Source organism: Mus caroli, unplaced genomic scaffold (assembly GCF_978045245.1).
Source record: "Mus caroli unplaced genomic scaffold, Mus_caroli_1 scaffold_8, whole genome shotgun sequence".
Taxonomy (NCBI): domain Eukaryota; kingdom Metazoa; phylum Chordata; class Mammalia; order Rodentia; family Muridae; genus Mus; species Mus caroli.
In genome coordinates this window covers 13,648,159-13,655,830 of record NW_028227263.1, presented here as the reverse complement: position 1 = coordinate 13,655,830, position 7,672 = coordinate 13,648,159, and positions in this window count along the sequence as shown.

Sequence of the window (7,672 nt, the reverse complement as noted above, 5' to 3'; positions counted from 1 at the left end):
AGAAACACTTGTGGACTCAGTGACCTTCCCGTCCATGTGCATGCCCACGAATGCACACTACCTAAGGCGAAAGTTCAGCTCAAACAGCTGAACCCTGGGTACCAGACACGGGGAGCAGAAGGCTACTGTCTTGTGTCATTGTGCTTTTAACTTTGCTATTTTAATTTAACCCACAGAACTAGGGCTCCATTATTCTTAAATAAAATATCACTACTAGCTCTCCCAACGTGGCAATATTGCCTTCCCTGTGACACACCTGCCAACAGCTGTAAGCTGATGAAACAGGACTCAAGAGATTTGAATCTAAGGCCAGTGCTGCCTGCTCTGTTTACAATGGCTTATGTTTTGTGAATATATATCAAATGCTGTAATATATTTTTATGATAGAATTGATGGTTAACACAAGGGAAATATATATATACATATATATATTGTGATTCTGTCCAATAAAGATTCCTGTTATAAAATCTCACCTGTACTTGGCTGACCTAGTGTGGACACATTTTTGTGTAATAGATAACTGTCAGAAATGCGGCCTTTTGCAATTTCACAGAGGCACCAAAATTTGTCTTTCTTTTCTCTCTCACCTTCTGTGACTATATTCTCATTTCAATACCCTGTTCACTGCCTCTGGCCTCACACAGCTCTGACTTTGAGGATTCATCCTATTAGACTGTCTCTTAATTTGTGCAAACTCACATTAACCACCGGCCCTCGAAACACACCTGCCATGGAAGAGGTTCTTCTTCTAGTACTTTCAAGTACTATGTATTTTAAAGCCCTCTGTGTTGCCGTAACCGACTGCTTGAAAACTGGGCAATGTATATTGAAAGCAATGGTCACTGGGGAGTATGAGATGGAGGTGCTGGTGTCTGATGTGGTGGAAGGCATCGTTTGGCAAGAAAAAGAGAATGTAAGAAACCTAAGTTGAACTTGGGACTTCCAGACCCCCTTGGAGTTGATATTAACCCAGGCCTGAAGGTGTAGCCTCATTACTTAAATGCCTCTTATTAGACACTGCCACCTGACACTCCTGCATAGGACATAAAATTTGGATCACTTGCTTTTGTGGGACAGATTCAAAGTGCAGCACCATGCAACTTTTAGTCTTTGGGCAGTCTTTAGATTGCTGGGCTTTGCCAGGTGACCTGTGAGCTGGATTCCAGAGACAGAATTCTGGGAGGGGAAGAAGCCACCCTCTTACTGTCATATATTTGGTACTGTTCTGGGGTCTCAGCCAGGTCTCCTTCCTAAGACCTTCACCCTTTCATGCTGAAGAGACTGCACTCGGAGAGATGAAGTGACTTGGGACCAGAATGATAAATCAGGATGGAGTCTGTGCTCTAGTCAACAGTGGCTGTCCTCACCAAGGGTCAGCCCTGGAGCCACTTCAGAAGCAAGGTGCTAAGTGACAGTGTGACTGCCACAGCCCCTGAGCACCTGCTATGTCCCAGATGCTGCAAGGCACACGCCACCAGCATTGCCTGTGTAACCCTGAACTCATTGCACAAAGATGTCACTATCCCTACCCCCACCTTTCAGTGGCGATCCTGCAGGTATGGAACAACATAGGCAAGGTGACAGAGATGCTCTATGAAAACTCTGGCTGGCCTGTCCCTTCTGTGGCCACCCTCCAGACAGGCTGGTGGCTTCCTTAGCACCCACATCCCACTGTTCTTTATGGTTGTGGTCTCCTCTTAACCTTGGTTTTCTTTTCCAGGTTTTAGTTACTGCTGGCCATGCCACAGTTCAAAAGTATTAAATGAAATTTTCTAGAGCTAAACAATTCACATGTTTCCAAGTGCATGTGGCCCTAAGAAGGATGAAATGTCATGCCAGCCTGCTCTGTCCCACCAGGGTGTGACTCAGACCTTCACATGCACACGGATCCTCTTTGCCCGCATGTTACCTGCTCAACAGCTGCTCAGGAGCCTTGAGGACTGTCACAGTACGTACAAGTGCCTATGCTCGGGTAATCCCTGATACTTGGCACCAACTCCAAAGCACAAAGATAATGATGCTGGCCATGTGAATATGACTTTAAAATATCCATAAAGTGTCTTATCTAAGAAAATAGATAAATTCTCAATGTAAGGGAAGAAAAAGTCATTTGCTGACATTACTAAGATCTAGTGCAAAGAAGGAAGGAATGTCTTCATGGTGAAACACTGAAGGAGGAAAAAGAAATGCCTGCTAATTTTGCTTCTGAATATAAGACTTCAGAAACAGTAAGCCTAGTACAGGTGAAGAACTCCTTAACTTCTCTGTGCTCTCTGTGGCTTGGGGCACCCACTGGGGGTTGGCCTTGGAACAGACTCCCCAGGATAAGGATAGATCACTGTCTTTTTGATTTTTCTGACTTCTGATCAGCCTTTTTTGCCATCTTAAATGCTTTGACAATCCCATACATGCAGAGAATGCATTTAGATCATATCCACCCCCGAGTCCCCTCCTCCGAGATGCATATTTAGAAGGGCCATGTTCTAGCCTGGCTTCTGACTTATTTTATCTGCCTTTGTACAAGAATTTTCTGTCTCTCCACTCCAGTTTTTCCATCTTTAAAAATAAAGCTGCAGCGAAATTTTAGACATGGAAATCAATAAAAAGGAGTTCAGAAATAGACCAGCACTTAGATGGTTCATGGTGCCACAAAGGTGCTAAAGCCAATCCAATGAGATAGGGACAGTCTTCCTCAAATGGTGCTAAGGTGGCTGCATACCCGTGCCCCTGAATAAGCCTTGACCCAGCCTATCCCTTGCACTAACCTCTCTTGAAAATCTCATAGACATAAATTCAAAGCTAAAGATCTAAACTTCCCAGCAGAAAACACTGGAGGAAACCTCTACAACTTTGGGGCATGCAAAATATGCCTTTGCAAAAATAAATGATCGTAAGTGATGGACTTGGCTTCATCACAGGGGGAAAAGCCCTCTCCTGAAACATCATTAAGGAAATAAAACGAGCAGGGGATAAATGGAGCATTTGCAATTCCCATGTCTGGCAAAAGAATTGTGCATAATTGTAGACCTATACTACATAGGAGAGAGAACCTCACAGCAATGGACAGAAGAAACAAGCATCGCCAAAGTATGCAAATGACCAGCAGCATTCAGAAAGCTCTTGATATCAAGAGCCCTCAGGCAAGTGGAAATTAAAACTGCAGTGAGATATCACCCCAGCACACACCTCTGGGACATCTCCGTCACGAGTGTGGAATGATTAAAAGTCGCATACTGTACTTGAAGATGTGACTTGATATTGTGTTTGCATGCACGTGGCTGGAGTGTACAGGTGTCTGTGGATGCAAGTGTGTCTGGGGTGCACATGTGGCTGGCGTTACCTGTGTGGCTAAGAGTACATATGTAGCTAGAGTACATAAGTGGTTGGGAGTACCTATGTAGATGAGAATTTGTATGTGACTGTCAAAGCCAAAAGCTAGAAAGAGCCCAAACATCCAACAGCTGAGTAAACACTTGTGGTAGAGTCTCTCTCTCTCTCTCTTTTTTTTCTATTTACATGAAAGTAATTTTAAAGACTAATCTAAAATGACAAAAAGTGGCCATGTGGATTTGGGGTAATAGACATCTCAGAGGCACATTGCAATATTTGGGTGCTCAGTACTGTTAATTTAACAGCACTGTTGCTTGTATGGTGTGAGCCCATCCAATCACACTTAGAATGGCATTGTTCATCCAATCACACTTAGGATGGTGTTGTTCATCCAACCACACTTAGGATGGTGCTATCCATCTGATCACACTTAGGATAGTGCTGTTCATCTGATCACACTTAGGATGGCTCTGTTCATCTGATCACACTCGGGATGGCTCTGTTCATCTGATCACACGTAGGATGGCTCTGTTCATCTGATCACACTCGGGATGGCTCTGTTCATCTGATCACACTTAGAATGGCTCTGTTCATCTGATCACTCTCAGGATGGCTCTGTTCATCTGATCACACGTAGGATGGCTCTGTTCATCTGATCACACTCGGGATGGCTCTGTTCATCTGATCACACTCGGGATGGCTCTGTTCATCTGATCACACTTAGAATGGCTCTGTTCATCTGATCACTCTCAGGATGGCTCTGTTCATCTGATCACACGTAGGATGGCTCTGTTCATCTGATCACACTCGGGATGGCTCTGTTCATCTGATCACACGTAGGATGGCTCTGTTCATCTGATCACACTCGGGATGGCTCTGTTCATCTGATCACACTCGGGATGGCTCTGTTCATCTGATCACACTTAGAATGGCTCTGTTCATCTGATCACTCTCAGGATGGCTCTGTTCATCTGATCACACGTAGGATGGCTCTGTTCATCTGATCACACTCGGGATGGCTCTGTTCATCTGATCACACTCGGGATGGCTCTGTTCATCTGATCACACTTAGGATGGTGTTTATCACTCATAGACACATTTCCACTGATAGTCCCATGAGGGAAGTCGCCTGTCGCAGAGATTTCTTTAAGCTTCAGAAATCTTGACAAATTCTCAGAATTGCCTTCTCTCATCAAAAAAAGCCCTTAGCTTTTCAGAATTTCTAAAAATTTCACTCAAAGACAGAATCCTTCATGCTAACAAGTCTTCCTTTGGAACAGGGGTGGGGTGGGGAAGTGGGGTTGGAGTGAGGAGGGTATCTGTAGCCTTGTATAGGCAGTGGGCTGTTAGCAGCCTATAACACCAATGGGTTCCTCCAAATAACTTTTTTGAAAGCAAAATAATTTCAAAATTCGAAGAGAACCAAATCATGTTAAAGTATAATTGCTAAAACATTCTTGAAGTCTGCAGCACAGTGATTGTCGCAGTAAATGACAAGATCCAGGGACAATATAAACACTGTCATGACATTCAGCTACATTTCAAATATTTGCAGGAATAGAAAGATGACACATCACAGCTGTGGTTTCCACTGGTGTTAAGGTCGAGCGGAGCTAATATCCTGATAGTCTGTTCCTCAGTGTAACTGAGGGTAATGCCAATCATCTATCAAAAGTGAAGATGTGGCCTTCCATCTGACCTCACAGACTGAGCAAAGTCTATGGAACCTTGTTAGAAACACACTCATTTACCGTGTCACTTGCCCTGCATGCCTCATATGAAGTCCGAAGGCAGACTTCTCCACGTTTCACCCTGAACCCACATGAAGGTGGTGAAGTTTGGAGCTGGAGGTCTTGCTAACAAGAGGGTACCAAGAGCCAGTCCTTCTGGAAAATGAACCCTCCGCGCTCCCCCCTCCCCCCCATGCACGAGGATGGGAGGATCCACTTGGATATGTCTTAAGGACCAATGGAGCTCCTTTCCCTTCCAGACTCTGGGGTTCACAGAATGGGGATTCCTGGATTCCTAAGATTAGAGGGCTCAGTCTATGGTTGGGAGAGATAAGAGCAGGTATGTTGGCAGAGCTGGTCTGGGCATAAACTTGTCCTGACTGTGGATAGTCCCAGGCTCAGGCTGGGCACAACATGGGGGACTCTTCCTCTTTTGGTACCACAGTCTTGAGTAGGTTGCATGAGGGTGGCAGGGCAGAAACCTAGCCTCCAAAGAGGCCCCATCAGGTAAGTGATCAAAACAATAACGAGTTGCCACCACACACCATTGAAACAGCTAATAGAAGCATACGGAACAATAGGAAGCCACTCATATGGGGTACATACTATTCATATTTTAGAAAGTGTGTGTGTGTGTGTGTGTGTGTGTGTGTGTGTGAGGTTGACACTGGTTTGAGTCCTTACTGCCAGAGAGGGGAGCTGCCACAGAGACCCTGATGACTCTTCTGAGTGCTTTGCTCTTTGGCCTGCCAGAATCCTCTAGGGACTGTGACACAGAGGTTGGCTATGGGATGAAAGTCCTCATAAAGTCATACTGAGTAGAGGTTATAGGAGGGAGGAGGGGCTGTCACTCAGAAGAGTGGCTCTTCTTCCATGACACACCAGCTCAGTGGTGGCTGTCCATGGAACTTGAGGGACAGACAGTAGCAGCAGAGCTGCCCTCTCCCTACCCCCCAGTTGGGACAGATACCTTTGGAAAACACAGGTAGCTAGAGCCAGAGGGCACCTCTGATGTCATCAGTTACCCTTTGCTTTTCTTCCCACTCTCTCCCTTCCCCTTTCTTTCTCTTCCCTTCCCTTCCCTTCCTTTCCTGTCTTCTCATGTAGCCCAGGCTAACCCTAAACTGGATATATAGCCAAGGATGATCATCAACTTAAGATCCTCCTGCCTCTACCTCTGGGATACTTGGATTATAGGTATGTCACACACACACATACACACACACACGGAGGGGGGAGAGAGAGAGAGAAAGAGAGAGAGAGAGAGAGAGAGAGAGAGAGAGAGAGAGAGAGAGAGCAGTACTAGGGGTTGAACTCAAGTCATGGTACTTGCTAAGCAACTACTGTACCAATCCCCAGACCCAAAATAACTTTAATAGGCAGAAAAATGTGGCTCAGACAAAATAATAGGCTCTGGTCATTAACTCAAACTGGTAGATGGTGGGGCCATATGCCAGCTCTGTGGACAGCAGTTTCCATACTGACCCTACTCAGTGTTTATGTTCTGAGTGTGATGGCTGCTAGTGCTAGTGCTACAGATCAGAAAGTGAAGGACTTCGAGCCACCTAGACCGTCCATTCAAACAGGGTCTCCTGACACTTCTCTTATGCCTCTGAGATCAGTGTTTCTGCAGAGGGCCCCAGCATCTGCAAGGCTGATAACAACTCAAGAGAATAACTCTCACATGTGTTTTAGGAGAGGTTGGATAGTTACCTCAGGTGCTTCCCTGAACTCTGATCTGTGATGGAATGGGAAAGGGGGAATCAGAAATCAGGCAGAATGTCTGCTTTGCAGAGGTTATAAATCTGCCTTCCACACCTTTTGTTGGTACCATCTGGAAAGGAAGATAGAAAATGGGAGGTAGGGAGGAGAGATGAGTCTTAACTGAGCTGGAGCCAAGTCAAGGGTGACCTGCAAATTGCCACAAGCCAGGGGCAGGGGTGGGAGGTGGGGTGGGAGAGTTGGGGTTATGTGAGGACTTCCTGTCTCCCTTTGAGTATCTACACCATCGGCACCTGGGTGGCCAAGGCTCAGTGCTTAGTTCCCAGATCAATGACCTCAGGCATCAGCCAATACATAATTTGAGTGCTGCTGTTCTCCCAAAGCACTCTGCTCTCTGATTCAGTCATGCTGGGCCCTGCTCTCAAAGCCTGCAGAGATTGTGACCTCTGTCCCCGTTCATCCCATTCTACTCCTCACCTTAATTTCGCTCTTCCAGAAAGAAGAGAATACAGTTATTGGGGAACAAGCTTGCACTGTGAGGGACCACTTTACTCCAGGAAGAGTCAGTCTGATCATGGGGAGTGGAGTGTGTGCCTGATGGCTGACTGACAGCTGGCATCCAGTGTTGGCTGATACACCTTGGAACACAGTCCTGTCTTTATCTATTTCTCCATTTATTGTATCTTGTTGTCTTCCTTTTGCACTGTCCTATGCAGAGGCACCTGTGTTTACTTATATCTGTGGCTCTCAACCTGTGTGGGTCGTGTTCCCTTTAGGAGGTGGCATATCAGGTATTTACATGAAGATTCATAGCAATGGCAAAACTATAGTTATGAAATAGCAACAAAATAATTTTATGGTTGAGGGGTCAGTGCAACATGGGAAACTGG